Source organism: Rhinopithecus roxellana, chromosome 5 (genome assembly GCF_007565055.1).
Source record: "Rhinopithecus roxellana isolate Shanxi Qingling chromosome 5, ASM756505v1, whole genome shotgun sequence".
Lineage (NCBI taxonomy): Eukaryota > Metazoa > Chordata > Mammalia > Primates > Cercopithecidae > Rhinopithecus > Rhinopithecus roxellana.
This window is the reverse complement of record NC_044553.1, coordinates 147430848-147452780: the sequence shown is the minus strand read 5'-3', so window position 1 is coordinate 147452780 and position 21933 is coordinate 147430848. Positions and strand designations below refer to the sequence as shown.

The 21933-nt window shown below is 43.3% G+C and overlaps 1 non-coding gene across 1 annotated transcript; it reads right to left on the bottom strand.

Moving 5' to 3' along the window:
- Positions 1 to 7025: 7025 nt before the first annotated feature.
- Positions 7026 to 7098, bottom strand: TRNAA-AGC. Its single transcript has one exon. It is a non-coding gene; the product is annotated as a tRNA-Ala (tRNA).
- Between the last annotated feature and the right edge of the window lie 14835 nt (positions 7099 to 21933).

Sequence of the window (21933 nt, the reverse complement as noted above, 5' to 3'; positions counted from 1 at the left end):
ACACAAGAATGAATGGCCACCTTCCCTATCCCCTTCTCTCTCTGGATATCAAGGCTTCTTTCCAGAGAGTTTCATTGTAGGAGATTCAGGAGTCAACTGCCCACAATGTACTTACCTAGTGTCAAAAAGCTCTTCAGCTTCTTTCTGTAGATTGAAACCCTATAATTTTTATGCTTCAGCAAAGTACATTGCACTGTCTACGTTTATTTCTATTACCTTTGTATCTTCCATAGCAAGAGATAGCTGAGAACATTACATTCTCCTCCCACTTAAGTTGCTATGATTTCACAAGGGTTTTTATTTTTATTTTTGTTTTTGTTTTTATCTTGGGTTGAATATAGTCTCTCCTGAAACTTTGAAGTAAGACTTCCAGACATAAGAGAGCAGACGGGAAAGAATAAATAATTTTCTCCATTTTTGGAGGAAAATAGAAAGGAGAAGGAAGATGCCATATTATCAAAACTATGTGACTGCCATATTTAATTTTTTTAAATTGAGAATTACTCAGTGGTCCTCCTTCTGGTATTAGGATATTTGCTCTCTGTCTACTCCTTTACTTCTTACTCCAATAGAGTTATTCAGAAAGGATTCAGGAGGCTTCAGTTTTATGGCCATTCTTGTATCAACACAAGGTACCAGGTTTTTTTGTTGTTGCTGTTTTTGTTTTTGTTTTTTTAACTTGGATGAGCCACTAAAAAGAGCTACACCTTGAAGTAAAGGGAAGCTACCATTAAAAGAATGTGGTAGAGACTGCTGCAGCTCACTGACACTCATGCCCCATGCTTCTTCCAGACAGCTGAACTATATTTTCCATTCTCTTTGGAGTTAAGTGGGGCCATGTAACTGAATTCTGGCCAATGGTATGTAAGCCAAAATAATGACCGCCACTTTCAGGTGTGACCCATATAAACCTTCCACAAGCAATCTTTGCTCCCTTTCCCCATCACCTGCTGAATAGAGAAGACTGTGAGATGCTAGAGGTGGATGGAGCCACAAGATGGAAGGGACCTGGGTCCCTTATGACTGTATGAAATAAAGGATCCCATACCCAATCCACATTAGAGATACATGTTAGTGAGAAATAAACTTCTTTTTTTTTGAGACAGAGTCTTGCTCTGTTGCCCAGTCTGGAGTGCAGTGGCGCAATCTCAGTTCACCGCAAGCACTTCCCAGTTCAAGCAACTTTCATGCCTCAATCTCTGGAGTAGCTGGGACCACTTGCCCAGCTAATTTTTGTGGTTTTAGTAGAGACAGGGCTTTGCCATGATGGCCAGGCTGGTCTTGAACTCCTGGCCTCAAGAGATCTGCCTGCCTGGGCCTCCCAAAGTGCTGCGATTACAGGCATGAGTCACCACACCTGGCCCAGAAATAATAAACTTCTTATATTGAGTAACTGAGACACAAGGAGTTGTTTGTTATAGAATGGCCTGCCTAGAATGGACAAATACACAAGTACCTCCACCCTGATAACTCAGTCAGAGAGATCGGAGGGAGAGCAATAGCAGAAAGATTCTAGTGGATGAACCCATTTTGCTACCTATCAGGAAAGGGAGTGATTTAGTAGGGAAAATCCCAACCACAATTGCCTGCAGCCACTTCCTTAACTACTTCCTTAAAGGAGTGGCTTGGTTTTCTTCTGGAATAGAAGGGCTTTCATTCAGCAAAATTCTTGGTGAGCCATTTGGCTCTGAAAAGACAGTCCTCAGCACATAACCCCAAAGCCATAGCATCAGGAGAACAAAAATTTCTCTTCATAATAAAAAAGAAATTGGGGAATTTGAGAGAGGGCTCTCAGGAAGAGTGGGTTGGGGAAGAGATGTGCAGTGAGTGAGACAAGAGACCTACCAAGAAAGGAGAGGGACTCCTGGGAGTGGGACCCAGAGACCTTTTAGGACAGGGTTCTAATATTCCATTTTTAAGATATCTGCTATGTCTGCTACAGTGTAAACTCCTCTGCTACTCCCCAAATGATTAGCAAATTAGCTGCTCGTTTGACATCAGGTTTGTGTGTCCTTGGGAAGGCGTAGAAGTAGGCTCCAGCCAAATGAGCCCAAAGTAAGATGCAAGTGTTGAAGAAAAGTAGTTGAGACATGGACCCAGTTTGGGGGTGGACATGAGACAAACCCTTTCCCACAAATATGAAAGAGGGTGATATGATTTGGCTGTGTCTCTACCCAAATCTCATCTTGAATTGTAGCTTCCATAATTCCCATGTGTTGTGGGAGGAACCCAATGGGAGATAATTGAATCGTGGAGGTGGTTTCCCCTATACTGTTCTCATGGTAGTGAGTAAGTCTCATGAGATCTGATGTTTTTATAAGGGGGTTCCCCTTTGCTTGGCTCTCATTCTTTCTTTGTCTGCCACCATGTATGACGTGCCTTTTGCCTTCTGCCATGATTGTGAGGCCTCCTCTTTTCCTTTATCAATTACCCAGTCTCCAGTATGTCTTTATCAGCAGCATGAAAATGGACTAATACAGAAGGACCCTCAGGAGGGTTGGAGGTTCTGACCTTGAGGCTCTATGAAGGAGGTAAAGGAGGTCAGATACCGAAAGATCAAGGAACTTCCCGTTTAGTTAGTAGACCTCTTCTTCCCACAAAACTACCTAAGTGACTAAGTAGAAGTGTTTACCAGCACAGCAGATGGGGTTATATGAAGGGAAATGGCAAATGGAATGGACTCCCGGAAGCAGGGGTCGCTGTTAGCCAGCAGTCAGGAAGCTCCACAAAGTTGGGAGTCAAGTGTGTGTCCCTGCATAAAAGATTGTGCCTGGGCCATTGCTGGATTGTCCTTGAGAACGATGACTGGCTCCTACTGTGGGAGAGAGGAGCGACTGTTGCTTTGCTTATGTCTGCTGTCCTGTGAGGAGGAGGCAGAGGGGACCATCTTGGTTAAAATTAAATCAGGCTTTTCAACTCCTGACCCACCATGCGGTCCGGATGTGAACTGGGCCAAGGTGCTAATGTGGTTAGGATGCCAAGCTGGTGCCCAGCCACCCGTCACCTCACCCTGACTCATTGGCTGCAGTGCCCTCCAGATGACCCCTCGGCATTCTCCCCAGATGTCTGCAGCCCTCTGTCTTGGCACTCTGCCAGCCCAGGAGGAAAATTCCTATGACCATCAGTTGAAGGAGATCACAACTCATGAAGGAAAGGAACCACTGAATTCAGTTTTTTCCTGGCCCTGTTTGGGATATCCTAGGTGCCCATGATTTTCTGGATGAGCTGTCAGTTCATGAATGTCCACAGATGCCCCAGCACAGACCGCAGACCTTGGTGTGTGCTTCGCAAAGTATATCTTCTCTTTTTCTGCCTCTTCCCGCTGTTGCTATTACCATCCCTGTTGCTATTATTATTGATACATCCAACTCTTCCTAGGACCAGGCCTGCCTCTTACCACCATGGAGAATTGGATATCTTGATTATTTCTATCGCCCTCCTGCCAGATGTCAGTAGAGCTTAACCCTGAAGAAAGCCAGATGCCCTCCAGATGGCCATGATGCCCTTGAGATGCCTAATGCAATAACAAGTCCTGAACAGTCTGGGAAACAGAGCTCTCTGAAGGAGACAGTCTATGCTGTTCATAATTAGAGATAGCTACAGGGTTCTGCTTCAACACAGAGCAGCCCTTCTTGTTAAGAAACCATTTTGTCTGTCAGAATCTCATCACTGTTTCTCCACCACTTCTCCCTCTAGACTTGGACAAGCCAGTGGCCCCTTATAGGCTTGACTATAGGATGACACACTAAATCATGCCCTCTAATCTTTCTCCTGAACTCTGACTCATTTGTCCAATTTATCCAGCTGCTGACTTGACATCTTTGACATCCTGTGGGCCCCTCTCATTCGACCTGTCCAAAACTGAACCTATTATCTCCCCCTTCTTGGGCTGTCTCTTCCTCTACCTCTTCTCTCTGCTGGTCAATGGCACCATCACTTGCCCAATTACTTAGACTGAACTTAAGGTAGTTGTGGACCTCCCCCCTCACTCCCCCATAACAACTCAAGAATAAATTCCTCTTCTCTGGTTTCACGAATATCTGCCAAATCGACCCCCTCCTTTCCACTCTTGCTCAGGCCCATATCACCTCCCATTTGAACAATTACAGCAGCTTCCGCCTGGTCTCCCTGCCTTTAGATTTGCTCCTCTCAACCCACATTTCATATTGCTGCCAAAATTGTCCTTCCAAAGTGAAAATGTGTACCAGATCACTCCCCACCTTAAATCCCTCCCATGATATCTAGGGCCAATAAAATAAATGCAAAACTCCCACCACGGCATGACTCATCAGTCTCCATTTCAGCCTCGACATTCTGGAAACTGAGCTCCCTTTACTTGCTTCTGTCTAGAAGACTCCTCCTGTACCCACTGGGCTCACTCTTACTCCTCGTTTAGACTCTGCATCATTTCCTCCAAGAACCCTTCTCTTCAGCACCAGTCTGCCTAAGTTCCCCTCCTACCTTATAAGTGTTCCCCAAGTTCTCTGTGCATGCCTCTATCAAGCACATCCCAGAATATACTAAAAAATGGATTATATTGGTCTCTAGTAGATATGTGTCTTTTTCATCCACTTTGCATCTGAACCCCCTTCCTATGCTTGAGGTGCTCCTGTTTCTCATAAGCAATGCCTACCTCACAGTATAGAAATGGAAAAATGTCAGATACCTGCTGTCTCAGTCCTTCTTTCAGCTAAACTGAGAACTCTGATAGTCTCCTCCAACCACTGTTCCTGTGGCCCCTACTGGGGTCCCATGTTGGTGGTACCAGTGGTAAAAACTACTATTACACCCAGTGGTGGCTTCACAGAATCATCCTTGGAGCATATTTCAAGCATTGGTTCTGGCTGTTAAGGTTGGTTGTCCAGCCCTCCCAGATTCTGTGCCCTATATTGCAAACTGCCCAATGTCCTTTTTGTAGTTGTCATGTCATTTTATTGGAGTGCAATTTATAGACCATAAAATTTACCCATTGTAAGTGTACATTTCAATAAGTTTTAGTAAATGTATGCAGTTGTGCAACCATCACCCCAATCCAGTTTTAGAACTCTTCCACCACCTCAGAAAAGTTCACTCTTGTCTATTTGCTACTGATCACCATTCACACCTTTAGTCCTACGCAACAAGAATCTGCTTCCTGACTCTCTGACTTTTCTAGAAATATCATATAAATTGAATCAAACATTATGTAGTCTTTTCTGTCTGCCTTTTTCCACAATGTTTCATAATTTCTTTAAAAGTTGATTTGGTGGATGTATCCATAGTTTGTTCCTTTTCTATTGCCACATAATATTTCACTACATGGATATACCACATTTTGCTTATTCATTTGCCAGTTAAGGTCCTTTAAATAAATCCCTTTTCCATTCAGTGTAGCAAGAGCTGGGTTCTGTAGCCACCAAGATCCCTGACTATATTCCTCCCCATTGAGATGGAACAGCAGAAGTATCTTCATGGCTTTTGGATTTATGATCCCTGACACCATTCCTGGCACACAGTGGATATTCAGTAATTCTTGCTGTGGTGCATAGACTGCCACTAATATCTCAAGGATGAGCTGGGCCTAGATATTACCGGCAGTCTATGCACCTAGCAATTTCATCTTTTCAGGATTTTCATCCTTTTGTTTCCAAGGAGGCAACAATCAGGGCAGATAATTATTCATCTCTTGCATGCATAAATGCTGCCCTGCTCAAAGAAATGCCTGTTACCATTACCTCCACTCTCCCATTCTTGCTTCTTCTACTGAGCTGAACCTTTTCTCTCTGCATGACCTAGACTCATTGGAAGCCAACAGGTAATCTATTGCCTTAGCTATACAGTTGCCCCCTTCCCCCTTTTAACAGGGATAGGAAGGTTGAGATATCCTTCCTTTCAGGGCTTGGCTAATGTATACCATGCAATATTTATGCTTTGCACGTACCTGAACTTCCCAAGCTGTGCCCTGTTTATGCATTCATGAAGAAGTGTTCAAGAGAATGTCATTTTATCAAATGGAGTTGAACCATAGCTCCACTTTATGAGAGATTGCAGGCTGTTTTTTCTTTATTTGTAAATGTGCCAGCCTAAAAAAAATGCTATGTTTTGTCAGAGACAGCTGATTAAACACCTTTGAGTATCTGTCAGTGTAAACTGTAAGATCATTAATTTATGCTGTAAAAAGAATAGCTGGGGAAGTGTGACTCAGACCAGTGTGGTTCCTTTCCTCATTTGAAACAAATAACATCTACATCTTTGGAAAGAATGTTGTGAAAAATCACCCTAATGGATCTTTGTTTTCTAGAGTGACATCAACGATGTCACTTTGGTCTCATCTATTTAAAGCATCAAAGTGGATATTTTAGGCTTTAACAGCAGGTGTCCTGAAATTTAAAAATTTCTAAATTTTAGGAAGCTTTTGATCTTTTTCTTGTCTGTCTCCCTTTCTTTCCCTCCTTCTTTCCCTTATTTCCTCATCACCCACCATAGTCTCATCATTATCACATAGTTTTGAAATAATTTCTGCATCTTGTTAATATCTTTGCCTGGATTTTGAGATCAAGAGGTTGCATCTCCTGGCGGAGTTTGGTGTATCTGTTTTAAATGTTGTATTTTAAAGAAGTGCTAGCTAGTGACTTTTCAAACAAAAAAATCAGGAGGTGAAAATTATCCTTCTAAGGATGTAGGAGTTGCAGTTACTAAGTTGAACCATGTGTTTAGAAAGTGGAATGTGTTTATAGCATGTTAATTATTTTTAAAATACCTTGTAAATCCTTATCTTTCAGTACAGAATACTAGTCTTCATACAGCACTTGTAGTGGCAGCCTTTAAATCTACTCCTATTTCCCAAAACACTTTCCTAGGATTCCACAATATAGTCTGCCCTCCATAAATAAGAATAGGGACCAGCTAATTTACACTACAACTGCTATGTAGCACTTTGCATTTCACAAGGTTCGTCACCTTGATTATTTCATTTGATCTTCAAAATAAACCTAGCCCCATGACTATGATCTTGTTTAGAGATCCAAGGTCCAAATGGTAAAGTTTGGAGAATGTGGGTATCAATCCCACTACCTCTCGCATGCTAAGCGAGCGCTCTACCACTTGAGCTAATTCCCCAGATGGTGTTGATAGTCATCCTGTGTATGAAATAGGAGACTGTTTTGCAGAGAAGAAAACAGTCTCAGACATTTCTGAAAGGACTAGTACAAGATTGCTTAGAATTCGTAGAAAATATGTTCATTATACAGTAAACTTGTACCATGTGTTCAGAGCTAAGGACACAAAGACAAATTAAATGCAAACTCTGCCTTCAAGTTCAAAGACTAGCAATTGTGGAGCCAGGAATTTAATGCAGGTCTTACGTTGTAAATCCTTGTCTTTACTGTCTCAGAGCTAAGGTTGGGGCAAGCCTTGGGCAAAATCATCAGGTATGGGAAATTTGCTCCCACTAAGCACCCTCTTCACTTAAGTTCTTCTTTAACCTTCTCTCTCCTCAAGTACCTAACACCCTTATGCTTCTCAAAGATCTCTCTCAAGTCTCCTTTCCAAATTCCCAAATATTATCCCTTCCTCCTCTTCTCACCAAAACTCGGCCTATGTGAATCTCAGTTCTGCCATGTCTGGTTCGCAGTTATCGAACTCTGGAATTGTTTTCCAACTTTTTGACCATGACCTACGGTAACAGGATCACTTATAGCCCACTGGGCTAAGAGAAAACTTATAGAAAGTGCCCCTTCCCCAGGGAAGTCCCACACCAGGTTGCACAACTTGGCCACCTGAGCCCACCCTCACCCCCTTAGCCAAATACTCTTTTACAAGGCACAATCTGCAGAGCGATACAGGGCAGCTAGAGGGGTAAAAAACGTATTTTGCATTGCCATATGGGCAGGTGGTTGTGTGAGAAACACTGTGGTTACTGTCCATGGTCCTGAACAATCACAGCACGTAAGGACAATGGATCTTCTCCCCACTAATTCTTGTTGAATACTCTTACCTCTCACAGGTTTTCTTTGCTTTATTTTTTTCTTGTTGAAAAGACTGCCCTTTATACAAACAATGTCACAATGCAAATTGAACCCATGACTCATACATCACAATTTACGAAGGACAGTGAAGAAGAGTGGATTCAGGCAGCCTGGGTTTGAATCTCAGCCCCACCACTTGCTAGTGGGATTTTAGGGGAGCTATTTTGCCTCTCTAGACTTAAGTTTCTTTATCTTTAAAGTAAGGATGAGAGTAATTAATAGCTCATCGGATTGCTTTGAGTGTTAAATGAGATGATGCATGCAAAGTGCTTTGAGAGTGTGTTGTTTGTAGGAAAAAAAATACTTCCCAGAAGTAGTAAAAGTAACAGTTCTGAATGTAATAATAAATGTAACTTTAAAACTCATACATATTTTCGATAGAAAATTTCCTTATCATCAGGAAGTTAAGGAAATATATGCTCCTTCTCCACATATGGTAGTCAGGGTAAATCAAAAACAGAAACCATACTCATTATTTTAAAAGAGAATGTAACATATAAATTCATTAAACAGGTGTTGAAGGGAGGATAAAGCTAAAAGAAAACATTGAAGTAACTCAGAGACAGTAATGGCAGGAAGCAGCTACCAACCCCTAAGGCTGGGTCAACAAAGGGAAAAGGTTGATGTCTGCAGAATCTTGAAGGCTCAAAGGACACCCCTCTGCCACATTGTGCTGTTGATACCTAATAGGGAATTAATGAGTAGCAATAGCCTGGTAAACAATCAGTCTATTTGACCAAGAAAGAAAGGCCTTGTATGAGGCTCAAAATGCTATCTCCTCTATATTATGCAATATGTCTGACAGTATAGCCCCTCAATTAACATAAGAAAGCTGTTTAAAAAATTATTCAAAAGCTGGAACATGGCAAAGAATATTGCATGTCCTTTAATATCATATTGGAACATTAAGAGATACTCCCAAGGATTTTCTAATTTTCTAGAAAAATATCTTCATTCAATTAACTATTCTACTATTTACTATTAATTAGGGCGTAGACAATGCAAACTTCTATTTTAGCCAGAGAAACATTTGTAAGATACACATAATTTTGTTCAACGGAGATGCACATTATTTATGTCCACTTGGAAACATAGCACCAACAATTACAGTTTTGTTGCCCTCTATGACATTCACCAGTTTTAAATCTCACTTAACAGGTTTATGGCAGCACTCCCTTCCTGACAGACTAAATGTGTTTCTAAATATTTTTGGATAGATATCTTTGAACAAGCTTTACCACCCTGCAGGTTTCTTCCTTTGTGAGTTAAATAAGTCTTTTACAGGTGTTCACTGCATAACTGTATGAGAATTATGATTTTTAAAATTACATTCTGACCAGAACTGGAATCAGAGAGAGCATTTTATTTGGCCAAAATCACACAATTGGAATGTAGTGGAGCCAGATTTCCACTCAAGTCTGGCTGACTCCAAAGTCTACATCATGATCTCTTGGTGCCTTCACTCCAAAAAGATCTGTTTTACAGAGAAATTGAACAATTGCTGCCAATTTCCTGCTAAAGTTCGATAAAGTTGGGAATCAGGTGGAGTGATAAGCCAGTTTAAAATACTTGGGTTAGATTTATAGACTGAGACAGATCAGAAAAGGTCAAGGGCTTATGTAAAGCAGAGGAGATCATGAAAATGGTAATGAGAGTCGGAGAAGGACGGCAGTCATGTTGACAAAGATAAATTTTAAGACAAACACCAGGTTCCAGCTATTTGAGACCTGAACTGATAACCAGTGGCAGCGTTAAACCCAGGCAAATGCCCCTCCTTCCCTCCCCTGATTTCTTTGGCCTCTCCCAGGAGCTCCCAGGCTGGTTTACATGGGCAGGAAATTCTAGGCAGCTCAACCAGGCTCTCTTTGATAAATTCTTAAGGCATTTCATCAAAGTCAAGTGGAAAGGTGCTATTTGGGATTAAAAAGGAACAGCCACTGCTATGCAGGGGGCTAAAGCAAACTCACTGACTGGTTTTATTTCAAATTTTTAGTACCCATAATTTATCCTCCAGTCACCTTTACAAATACATGAAGACCTTCCAGGTATAAGGCACAGTGGGAAACATTAAAAAAAAAAGAAAAAAGAAAAGACTCTTGGAAGGAATATTGGAGGCTACGGTGATCAATCTGCCTACTTGCTTGTTGGTAAACATTTTTACCGAGCTCTTTCTGTGTGCCGGGCCCTGTTCCAGCCCTGGAAACAGCAGAGCATAAGAGCAAGAGGCCCTTGCCCTCATGGGCTCATAAACTAGTGGGAGAGACACAATACAATGATAAACATATAATATAATTTCAGGAATGTTTAGTACCATGAAGAAAATAGAACAGAATCAGAAGAAGGAGTTATGGTGGCCATGGGAAGCAATTCTAGAGCAGTCAGAAAAGGCTTCCCTGAGGAACCGAATGTAGTGATTTGCAAATGTAAGGGAAAGGTGCACCTGGCAGAGGCAATAGTGACTTCACAGGCCCTGAAGAGGGAGTGAATCTGGAGTTTGAAGAACAGCAAGGAACCCGTGTGGCTAGAGTGAGGGAGAAAGCAAGAAAAGACAAGTTGTTCAGGCAGCCAGAGTCCTGATCATGCCAGGCCTTGTTGGCCCAAGCTGGAGTCTGAATTTTATTCCAGCCATTTCATCCTGGTCCATCTGTTCTGCTCACTTAGCAAATTAGGACCTTGTGTCTTCCTTACTTGTTAAGCAAACACCACCTGGTGACTGTGCACTGTTCTGACCTGGCTATTCTAGAAGGTCTATGAAGATGAGAAAGGAAGGGGACTTGCCCTCGTGGGCCTCAGCATCCAGGGATCTCCTCCAGCATGCTCCAAGAAACCAAGGGACACTGGTCACTGGGCCCCAGAGTGCCTGAGCCTTCTTCATCCTCTTCTGCTAATGGTGCCACCATGCACTTGTTGCTCAGTTAGAAACCTCATTTAAGATCAGTCACTGAGTAGTACTGATTGTACATGTTTGTTTGTTTGTTTTTGAGACAGAGTCTTGCTCTGTCACCCAGGCTGGAGTACAGTGGTGTGATCTCCGCTCACAGCAACTTCCGCCTCCTGGGTTTGATTCTCCTGCCTCAGCCTCCCAAGTAGCTTGGATTACAGGTGCACGCCACCACGTCCAGCTAGTTTTTGTATTTTTAGTAGAGATAGGGTTTCACAATTGAGTTGGCCAGGCTGGTCTTGAACTCCTGATCTCAAGTGATCTGCCCGCCTCAGCCTCCCAAAGTACTGGGATTACAGATGTGAACCTCCACTCCCAGCTAATATTACATCTTAAATAGGCCCCTAGTGTATCCTGGCCTCCTTCATTACCAATGCCTTAAACGGTGTTACCATTTCAGACTTAGACCTTGGCAGTGGCTTCCAGGGCTCACCCCACCTACAATCCAGCTTCCACTCTGAGGCTTGATTAATCTTTCTAACACACAAGTCCAATCACATCTCCTATACGTGGAATATTTAGTGACCTCACCCAGGATTCTTGAAAGCCCAGGTTCATGAAAGCCCAGATTCCTGTAGGTCCTTCACCTCTTGGTCTCAGGCCTTGAGTTGATACCCGACCTCTCCCCAGACTCTTGTTCTGCAGCCACACTGGACTCTTACCATTTCCTAACGTACTGTGCTCTTGCCCAGGCCGTTCCCTCTTCCTGGAATGCCCACCTGGTGGATGGCTTGTTGAACTCCTGCTCATCCTTCATGACCCAATGCCAAATGACCTCTCCTCCTTGAAGTCTCCTGATTTCTCTCTGGGCAGAGTTAGTCACTTTCTAAAATCTCATCCATAGTGCATTATTATATTATATTATATTATATTATATTATATTATATTATAGTCTCCATTTATTTACTTCTTGCTCCTCTTGTACATAGCAAGTCTTTGTTTTTTGTGGATTTTTTGTTTTGTTTTGTTTTCTGAGACAGAGTCTCGCTCTGTCACCCAGGCTGGAGTGTAGAGGCATGATCTGGGCTCACTGCAACCTCTGCCTCCTGGGTTCAAGCAATTCTCCTGCCTCAGCTTCCCGAGTAGCTGGGATTATAGACATGCGCCACCACGCCCAGCTAATTTTTGTATTTTTAGTAGAGATGGAGTTTCGCTATGTTGGCCAGGCTGGTCTCGAACTCCTGACCACAAGTGATTCCCCCTGCCTAGGCCTCCCAAAGTGCTGGGATTATAGGTGTGAGCCACCGCATCCAGCCTATATCAAGTGTTTGAATAGGAAGATATCTTATTTATATTTGTATCAGCAGGTACACAGTAGGTGTTATTAGTTTAATGAATAAATTTGGTATTTCCCAAACTGTTTCCAGACTGTTAATAGGGGTATTAATAAAGTTTTCCATGTATGTAAGTTTAGCAAACAAGGGCTTAAACTTAGTTAAATTGGTAATACTTTTTTCATATTTATTTATTTATTTCTAATTTTTTTCATTATACATTAAGTTCTAGGGTACATGTGCACAACATGCAGGTTTGTTACATATGTATACATGTGCCATGTTGGTGTGCTGCACCCATTAACTGGTCATTTACATTAGGTATATCTCCTAATTCTGTCCCTCCCCCCTCCCCCCACCCCACAACAGGCCCCATTGTGTGATGTTCCCCACCCTGCGTCCAAGTGTTCTCATTGTTCAGTTCCCACCTATAAGTGAGAACATGCAGTGTTTGGTTTTCTGTCCTTGTGATAGTTGGCTCAGAATAATGGTTTCCAGCTTCATCCATGTCCCTACAAAGGATATTAACTCATCCTTTTTTATGGCTGCATAGTATTCCATGGTGTATATGTGCCATATTTTCTTAATCCAGTCTATCATTGATGGACATTTGGGTTGATTCCAAGTCTTTGCTATTGTGAATAGTGCTGCAATAAACACACATCTGCATGTGTCTTTATAGCAGCGTGATTTATAATCCTTTGGGTATATACCCAGTAATGGGATTGCTGGGCCAAATGGCATTTCTAGTTCTACATCCTTGAGGAATCGCCACACTGTCTTCCACAATGGTTGAACTAGTTTACTGTCCCACCAACAGTGTAAAAGCGTTCCTATTTCTCCACATCCTTTCCAGCACCTGTTGTTTCCTGACTTTTTAATGATCACCATTCTAACTGGTGTGAGATGGTATCTCATTGTGGTTTTGATTTGCATTTCTCTGATGGTCAGTGATCATGTGACTGTTGGCTGCATAAATGTCTTCTTTTGAGAAGTGTCTGTTCATATCCTTCACCCACTTTTTGATGGGGTTGTTTGATTTTTTTCTTGTAAATTTGTTTAAGTTCTTTGTAGATTCTGGATATTAATCCTTTGTCAGATGGGTAGATTGCAAAAATTTTCTCCCATTCTGTAGGTTGCCTGTTCACTCTGATGGTAGTTTCTTTTGTTGTGCAGAAGCTCTTTAGTTTAATTAGATCCCATTTGTCTATTCTGGCTTTTGTTGCCATTGCTTTTGGTGTTTTAGTCATGAAGTCCTTGCCCATGCCTATGTCCTGCATGCTATTGTGTAGTACGAGCCCATTTATATTTTTAAAAATTAGATATCCATTTATGTGTAGAAAGTGTTTTGAAAGGGCAAATGGGAAACCGTTAACAGTATCATCTCTAGGAAGTGAGGTTTAGGGACTCATAAGAAAGGGAAAGAAAATTCTCACTTTTTCTCTTCTATCATTCTATACTATTTGATTATTTAAAAAGTCAGTACATTCAATACTTTTAAATAATTAAGTTTAAAAGTAGTGAAATACACGGTAGCCTTTAAAAAAAAAACACAAAACACTAGCAACTCTATGCTAAAAATGTGGAAAATAGTGATCCCATGTATCTATGTGGAAGTTGGAGGCTCTATCCTGCTTTTACCATCACAGGACTCTTTTGGAAAACTCGACCTTCCCCAGCCTTCAGGGGAGAAAGACTTCCCAGGTGAAGAGGCCTCCAAAGAAGGCTATCTTGGCCCATTTCTCAAACGAAGAGCTCTGAGTTGATGTGGAGCAGGGCCACGGAGAAAACCACTTGTGGGATTGAGGTTTGGGGTCAGAGGAGCATCTGTCAAGCTGGTAAGGAAGAGTCTCCATTCACAGAGACAACGAATATGTGTCAGGTACTATGCTAGACTCCAGCTGAGCAGAGCCTGGCTGTCCCTCAGAGGCAGCCTCTGCTGACTCCTGGCCAGGTCCCCCAAGGAGAAAAAGTAGACTTCTTTTCTCTGTTCTGTTTAGTGTCCCAATTATTAATATTCCCTTCACTGCTGGAAAACTGTTCCTCTCCTATTCCACATATTTTGGTGGGGCAGCCAATCTTAGCATCCCTCCACCCATGGTCACGGCCTGGACAAATGACTCAATGCCATCCAGTCATGCTAGCTCACATCCTATTCCCTGTGATTGCTTCAAGGGCCACCTATGGGACCCAGGAGATCTAAATGGAGTCTTTCTGAGGGTTTGATGGATAGAAGCTAGGAGAGAAAAGTTGCTCTTCCATTTGGATCTTAAACTGAAAGTCTTTTCTTGTAATTTTGATCTCAAACTGTAAGCCATTTTCCCTGTTTTGTGAAGAGATCCTATCCAAGGTGGGAGAGGATGAGGCCAATGTACAAATAGAAGGAGAGACAGTAGAGTCAGTATACAGGAAAAGCCACAGTGATAGAGACTTGGAGCATCACTTGAATGCCTGGATACAGCCACACCTGAAGCCAATTTTATCTTAGGAATTCACTTTTGTAAGCCAACAACTTCTACCCTTGCAGCCTAAAAAGTTGCAATGGGAAATAGCTTTGCTCTGGGAAATGGGAGACTTGGGATCTTCTCTTAACTGCCTAGATCCTTAGTTCTTCTCTACAGGCCTCACTTCCCATATCTGGAAAACATGATGACAGACCATCTGCCACCTCAGCTCTGTGATTCTACACACTAAATAAGAGCCATTGTTTGACTGCTGGGTCCATGCTCTTTCCCTGACCAGATGCTGCTGCTCCTCCAATAGGTTTACTTATCTCCAGGGACTAGTATCTTCCTTCCCCTTGACTCTGCAGCCTCAAAATCCTGGGCTCAAGTGATCCTCCTGCCCTCCTGAGTAGCTGGGACCACAGGCACATGTCACCATGCTCAGCTAATTTTTAATTTTTTGTAGAGATGAGAGTCTCCCTATGTTGCCCAGGCTGGTCTCAAACTCCTGGGCTCAAGCAATCCTCCTGCCTCTGCCTCCCAAAGTGCTGGGATTATAGGTGTGAACCACTGCCCCCAGCCTCCCTCCTGTTTTAAAGGGATGTTTTGCACACAAGGAAGCAAGGGAGTGGCTGCACTTGGAAAGGAGCCTGAGTGGCTGGAAGACTCCTTGCTCAGGAGCTCACTTTGTTGGAGGCTTGGAATGTAACACTGTTCTCTATATTAGGGAAACTACATTTGGCTCAAGGCCTCTTGAAGGTGCCTGGAATCTGGAGGGTTAAGAAAAGTTTAAGGTTGGATTGAATAGGTGATGGAGGTGGGGTACAGGGAGGATGGGAGTCATCAGAAACTTCCTCACTGATAGCCCCAGTGGATGGGCACAGCCCAGTGTTAAGAATAGAGAAAGAAACTATTTCCTCATTTGCCTGTTCAGCTCAGGTCTGTGCTGGATGCTTTAATTCTACCTCCTTCTTGTTAGTCAACACTAGAGGTATTGTATCCATAGTACATACAAGAAGAAACCAAGGTCCGGGAAGGTAAAGGGACTTGTCCAAAGTCACACAGCTTGTAAGTGACAAAGCCATGAGTCAACCAGGCTGGCATGACCCCCAAAGCCTCCTGATGGTGTGACCTCAGCCACAGGAGCAGAACTGCAGTCTTTCGAAAGCCCAGGATGGAGGGGGAGGAGAGACAGACATGACTTCAATGTGGGAGGAACTGGGTGCCTATGGGACCAAACCTCGGAGACACAGAGGGAAAGTCCAGTGGCCAGAGCTGGGGCTTGGACTCAGCTGGTTCACCGATGAGGCTGGCCACAGTGAGCCTCCAAGCTCCCTTGATGGGGTCCAGGTTAGCCTCTGGGCACTCAATGGTGAGTACACCTCAAGGGTCCCCACTTTTCTGAAGCTCACAGTTTAGGGGGTCAAAGGATATCCCACAAATAATCACCCAAGAAAATAATTACAGTGAGGGTCATGACTGCATGTAAGAGGGACACCTTATTTATGGGTGGGAGGACAGGGGCCGGGAAAAGGCAGCCTTTCTCAAATGTATTGCTTCCCTATGGCTGCTACAACAAAGTACTACAAACGCAGCAGCTTAAAACAACACAAACTTAGAAGTCCAAAGTAGGTCTCATTGAGCTAAAATCAAGGTCTTGGCAGGGCTGCATGTCTTCTGGAGGCTGTAAAGGAAAATCTGTTCCTTGCCTTTTCCTGCTATTAGAGGCCACCTGCATTAGCTCATGGCCTCCTTGCATCTTCAAAGCCGGCAACCCACTGCTCTGACCTCTGCTTTCATTGCCACATCTTCCCCGACTCTAACATTCCTGTCTTCACCTTACAAGAACCCTTGTGATTGTGCTCACCCAGGTCATCCAGGAGCATCTTCCCATCTCAAGATGCTTACCTTAATCAGATCTGCAAAGTCCCTTTTGTCATTGCCAGGTAACATATTCATGAGTTTGGGGGATTAGGACATGTACGTCTTTGGGGGCCTACCATGCCAAGGAAGTGACCTCTAAAGCATAAACAGAAGGAGAAGAGTGAGTTCATTGAGCACAGCAAGCGAAGGAGGGTGGGAGAACATTCCAGAAGGGGAAACAGCAGGAACAAGTGTCCTGAGGCAGGAGGGAGGGTGGTGAGCTGGAGGACTTTGAAGAAGGCTGGTGTGTCCAGAGTGCAGAGGGCAGGGAGTGGGGAGTGGAGAGAGGGGGACATAAACGAGTGGGCTGGGATGGAGAGCAGGGCTTCCATGGCCTTTGTCTTTCTCAAAGAAGAGTTGGGGTGCAGTCAGATGTGTCTTTTGGACACACACAGCTAGGAGTGGACACAGGGGGCCCTTTAGATGTGCGAGAGGCTGGAAGCCACTTGGGCCATGGCTTAACAACTCCCAGCCCTTTTGCATACCACACATGAATTTTCATGTGCACCTTGCCCAGAAGCTTTGATGTTCATTTTTAAGTGGAAAATTCCAAACATATACAAAAGTAGAGATAAAGGTTTACCGAAGGCTCTTGGATCCATCTTCCGGCTACAACAGCTGGTTAATTCGTGGCATGTCTCGGAGCATCTATTTTCCCCCATGCCAGCACTATTTTGAAGCAAATCTCAGGTATCCTATTATTTTATCCAAATTCATTTCAGCTTGTATCTGTATATGCATAAGGACTCCTTAAGAATAAATAAATGTCTGAGAGTTAATAAGTCACTGTAGAGGCTCAGTACATAACTGTGGAAGGAGTGAAGGAATAATTATGTATTTTGACAGACTTACAGCAAGAATATTTCTTTCCCATTTTGTTCCAGATTTCAAAGCACTTTCCATGTCAAAATCTGCATCCCTTCCATGCAGAGGACTTCTCTTCTTGTGTCTGCCATGCTTAGTCTGGCCCCACCTGGAGCCTTCTTCCGCCAAACTCTCAGCATGCCTGCTGTGGGTTGCAGGGGCCTGGGGGAAATGCATCCAATTTTCCAGAGGGGGCAATAAGGCCCCTGCTCCTGCCTAGCTCACAGACTGGCAGAAACTCTGAGAAGTGTTCCATCTAGTCAGTCTCTGGGCACTAGGGGACAAGGCCTTTTAAAAAGGACAAAAGATGTTCTAGCAACTGCAGCCCACATGCTGACACAGTTCATGTCAAGGACACCTGCATTTAGACTTTCTCTTTTCCAAATTCCTCTGCATTGCTGGGTAAGAGGGTAGGGGGTGGAAAGGCCTCTAATTACACCTTTCTTACAGTCTTTTGCTTCTGTGACTATTTCGAGGAGGAACAGAATGATGTTGACATCCCTCCTCTCAAATGAAGACACTCCTCAGTGGTCTCTTCTCTGTTCCTCTCTCCAGAAAAGCCTTCTTTGTCTAGTGATGTTCTGTTCTCCTTATATATTGCTATGCAACCAAAACCCTAAATGTAGTGGCTTAAATAACAATCATCTTATTAGTTCATAAGCTATGGGCAGAGTGGACAGGGCTCAGTGGGGGCATTTCTGCTCCATCTGCCATTCAACTAGTACCTGGTTTGTCCTGGAGGGCCCAAGTAGGCTTCATCCACATGTCTGGAGCTTGGTGGCCCAGGTGGACCCTACTCTCTTTTCATGTAGTCTCAGGGCCTCTCACTTGATCTCTCCAGCAAAATAGTCAGATGTCCTACATCATAACTCAGGACTCCAAAATCACGTGTTCCCAGAGACAAACTGGGAGCTGCCATCCCTGCAGACCTGGAAACTAGCACAGTATCACAATTCTACTATTATTATATTATTCTACTGGTCAAGGCAGTCAAGAATCTGACCCAGAATCAAGGGATAAGAACAGAGACCCGTCTCTCAAGGGGAGGAATGTCAAAGAATGAGTGGCCACCTTTAATCCTCCACAGGTGAGGAGAGGAGAATGCTGATCCTTTGTGATCCCAAGAAAATGCAATGACCCGACTTGTAGGAGCAGCCCCAGGAGAGCTTTGAATGGAAGCACAATTTTCAGCATTCTGAGACCAAACTGCAGTCTTGTTACAGGGAAGTCCCTTAAATGCTTATTGACCTTTCTCATCCACTGCCTTGGAAGGTAAGAGCAAAAATTGCTAAAGGCAGAGACAGAGTTAAAATAATAAATTGTGGATGCTTCTGAAGCTAAAAACAATGCCTTTGCTGGCTTCTAAAGAAAAACTCTAGGGTTGGGTAATGGCTCACACTTCTAACCCCAGCACTTTGGGGGGCTGAGGTGGGAGGATCACTGAAGCCCAGCAGTTTGAGGCTGCTTTGAGCTATGATGCTGCCACTGCACTCCAGCCTGGATGACAGAGCAAGACTCTACCTCTACAAAACATGAATAAATAAAATCAAAAGCAAGTCTCATGAATCAAGTTGATTCAAATCAAGAGCCTAGGCTAACGCCTAACTCCGTTGAAAGTGCTTCCACAGAATTGACCAGGGTATCACTTCTCTCTCTTTGACCTGAGCTCTGCCTGTAAAGCCCCAGCAATGGAGGGGAAGGGCTTTGTAAGCAGGCAGGCCTGGGCTGGAACCCTGGCCTTCTAGCATGGACTTCTATGATATGAGCTTGGGCAAGTCATTTAACATTTCATGATAAATTACATGTGAAATGTAAATGTGAAATGGGAATTAAAAATACCCCCAATAAGTTTCGTGAGAATTAAAAACTGAGCATAAAGCATTTAATTCAGTGTCAAACACGTGCAGAAGTATTAATTTAGGTCTCTTATTTCTCTCCTCTTTCTTTCACTTACTGATATGGTTTGGCTGTGTCCCCACCCAAATCCCATTTTGAGTTGTAGCTCCCATAGTCCCCAGTGTCATGGGGAGGACCTGGTGGGAGGTAACTGAATCAGGGGACAAGTCTTTCCTGTGTTGTTCTCGTGATAGTGAATACATCTCACGAGATCTGATGATTTTATAAAGGGCATTTCCCCTGTACATGCTTTCTTGCCTGCCAGCATGTAAGACATGACTTTGCTTCTCCTTCACCTTCCTCCATGATTGTGAGGCCTCCCCAGACATGTGGAATTGTGAGTCCATTACATCTCCTTTTTTTAAAAAAATAAATAAACAAATCCCCCAGTCTCAGGTATGTCTTTATTAGCAGCATGAGAACAGACTAATACACTTACTCTTTTTCCTTTATTGTTCTTCTTCTTCTTTTTTTTTTTTTTTTCAGAGTTTCACTCTTGTTGATCAGGCTGGAGTGCAATGGTGCAGTCTCGGCTCACTGCAACCTCTGCATCCCGGGTTCAAGCTATTCTCCTGCCTCAGTCTCCCAAGTAGCTGGGATTACAGGCACGCATGCACCACCACACCCAGGTAATTTTGTGTATTTTTAGTAGAGACGGGGTTTCACTACATTGGCCAGGCTTGTCTTGAACTCCTGACCTCAGGTAATCTGTCTACCTTAGCCTCCCAAAGTGCTGGGATTACAGGTGTGAGCCACCACACTTGGCCTATTGTTCTCTTTGTCTCTTCCCTTTGCCTTCTCTTTTTTTCTCTTCCTCATGCTTCTCTCCTCTTCTTGACCTCTCACTCTTTTTCATTTGTAATAAATAAACTATTACTTTAACGGCAAGAACCACAATTAGTTTTGCACCAACCTAATACTTCCCTATGTAAACTCTGCTCCAGGAAAAGTGGCATTTGCTTTTCCCTAAATCTCCTTTAGGCTCTCGAGTCTCCCCACATTTCTTCAATGTCCTGTTTTCCTGGAGCATACTTCACCTTTCCAGATCTAAAATCTCAAGGTCCTTCCTAGTTTCCATGCTATTTCCTCTTTAACATCTCCTGCTCATCTCAATTGGAAATCACATCTCTTCCTGTGAACACCCATAGTTCTGGTCCTTTTGCTAACTGGTGGCAGAAAAAGAGCTTCACAGCCTAGGGGTCAGGAGACATGAATTATATTCCTGGCTCTGCCATTAAATAGCTATGTGACTTCAGGCAAGTCACTTACCCTCTTTGGTTTTATATTTTCCATCTATAAATTAAGATCAAGAAACCAGACAATTCTCTAATTAGGGTTCTTTCTGCTTCAAGTAACAAAAATGCTTCTCGAATTATCTTAAATGAAAAATAGAATTTGGCCAGGTGCTATGCTGCCTACCTGTAATCCCACTGCACTTTGGGAGGCTGAGACAGGCGGATTGCTTGATCCCAGAAATTCAAGATAAGCCTGGGCAACATGGCAAGAACCCGTCTCTACAAAAAATACAAAAATAAGCCAGGCATGGTGACATGCACCTGTTGTCCTGGCTACTTGGGAAGCTGAGTGGGAGGATTGCTTGAGCCAGGAGGCAGAGGTTGCAGTGAGTCGAGACAGCACAGCATCACTGCACTCCAGCCTGGGTGACAGTAAGACCGTGCCTAGAGATAGAGAGAGGGAGGGAGGGAGAGAGAGGGGGAGAGAGAGAGAGAGAGAGAGAGAGAGAGAGAGAGAGAGAGAGAGAGAGAGAGAGAGAGAGAGAGAATTTATTGTGTTATGTAACTGAAAAGTTCAAGGTTAGAGTCAAGGTCATTTGGATCCAGAAGCGCAAATTACCAATAGTAATTCCACCTCTTGCTCTTTTTCTTCTATGTTAACTTTAGAAGAATCACTGTCAATGATGCCCATCCATAACCCCACATCTTCATTCTACCAGCTTGGCAATAGAAATAATTAGCTTCTTTCCCAATAATGACAGCAAAATCCCCTATGATGACTCTCTTTAGGCCTTGACGGGACACAAGCTCATCCCTGAAGCAGTCACAGTGACCAGAAGAGTAAATATTCTGATTTGTGTGGACTTCATACATACCCATCTCTGGAGTTAGTAGTTCCTCTGATAGTATTGCTATCAGAGGAAGGGACAATGGAAGCTGAGAAATTGAAAATTGATGTCTGCTGCAGTCCACCCCTTGAGTGCTCTTCTCTCATGCACATTTCCTCCCATAAACCCACCTGCAAAAGTACCCAGTCAAACATTATGCAACTGATCCATGTGAAACACTAAACTCAATAATCTCAGTCTCCAAAGGGACACAACGCAAAGTCTTATCTAGTTACTGTATCCACTGCAAATCCAGGCTTCCTTCATGATGTGTATTATTCTCCATCAGATGGAGTGTGGCTCTTCATGATCTGCAGCCAGTAAGTAAATGACATTTAACTATCTACCAGCTTACCCAATATATACAAGCGGAGAAAAAAACAGGATAGTTGCTCTGAAAACATTCGTTTGAAAAAGAGAAACAACATGGTATAGTCCATGGCCTATATCATATCCTTTTGGA